General features: G+C 57.2%; 1 non-coding gene across 1 annotated transcript; it reads right to left on the bottom strand.

Annotated features, from left to right (window-relative positions):
* Positions 1–713: 713 nt before the first annotated feature.
* On the bottom strand, positions 714–869 carry LOC124890576. Its single transcript, XR_007049228.1, has one exon. It is a non-coding gene; the product is annotated as a 5.8S ribosomal RNA (ribosomal RNA).
* Positions 870–1391: the final 522 nt, after the last annotated feature.

Raw genomic sequence — 1391 nt, 5'->3', positions numbered from 1 at the left:
GATCGGGGGTCCGGGTCATCGCCGTTCCATATCCGACCAGGGCGCATCGCTGGCCCCCATACGCTTTCCTCCCAACAATTTCAGGAACTCTTTGACTCTCTTTTCAAAGTCCTTTTCATCTTTCCCTCGCGGTACTTGGTATCTATCGGTCTCTCGCCCGTATTTAGCCTTGGACGGTATTCACCGCCCGATTTGGGCTATATTCCCAAACAACCCGACTCGTAGACAGTGCCTCGTGGTGCGATCGGGTCCGGGCACAACGGGGCTCTCACCCTCTCTGGCGCCCCCTTCCAGGGGACTTGGGCCCGATCCGCCGCTGAGGACGCTTCTCCAAACTACTATTCAGACGACGGAGCTGCCCGATTCTAAGGCTGGGTTGTTCCCTGTTCGCTCGCCGTTACTAAGGGAATCCCTGTAAGTTTCTTTTCCTCCGCTTATTGATATGCTTAATCTCAACGGGTAATCCCGCCTGACCTGGGGTCGTGGTCGGATCGCCTGAGCGCGAAGGGGTCCTGAAGTCCGAATGCGCGACGGGTCGTAGTCGCGACGACAAAGAGAGTTGAGTTACAACCACCACTTGCCGCGACATCCGTCGACGTGGACTCGTATTTAGGCCAGCCGCGAGCTCAAGGTGCACGGGAGGCCAGTATCCGCCTCGCGATGACAGCGCACCCCGTAATTGAGGCGCGATGTGAGGGGGGCGACGCGATGCGTGACGCCCAGGCAGACGTGCCCTCGGCCTAATGGCTTCGGGCGCAACTTGCATTCAAAGACTCGATGGTTCATGGGATTCTGCAATTCACACCACGTATCGCATTTTGCTACGTTCTTTATCGATGCGAGAGCCGAGATATCCGTTGCCGAGAGCCATTTTTTTTACAGAAGAAGCACAGGTTCCCCCGACGCACGCCGCAGACGGGGCGCGAGGGGCAGGCTATCGATTCAAGGATTCCTTTGCGCTTTCCGTGCCGGGGTTCGTTGGTCGCCCGGCACGTGCGCCGGAGCACGCGCACCGTGGACGAGGGACAGGCGCTCGTGTGGAGTGCCGAAGCACCCCGCCCGCACGGACTCCCCAGTTGTTAAACACGTTCGCGAGGCCGTTTTGCTGTGCAGGTTTCGACAATGATCCTTCCGCAGGTTCACCTACGGAAACCTTGTTACCACTTCTCCTTCCTCTAAATGATAAGGTTAAATGGACTTCTCGCGACGTCGCGGGCAGCGAACCGCCCACGTCGCCGCGATCCAAATATTTCACCGAATCATTCAATCGGTAGGAGCGACGGGCGGTGTATACAAAGGGCAGGGACATAGTCAATGCGAACTGATGACTCGCGCTTACTAGGAATTCCTCGTTGAAGACCAACAATTGCAATGATCTATCCCCATCACGT

This window comes from Capsicum annuum, unplaced genomic scaffold, assembly GCF_002878395.1.
Source record: "Capsicum annuum cultivar UCD-10X-F1 unplaced genomic scaffold, UCD10Xv1.1 ctg20369, whole genome shotgun sequence".
Taxonomy (NCBI): Eukaryota; Viridiplantae; Streptophyta; class Magnoliopsida; order Solanales; family Solanaceae; genus Capsicum; species Capsicum annuum.
Note: the sequence above shows the minus strand (reverse complement) of the source record. Positions and strands in the feature narration are given on the sequence as shown.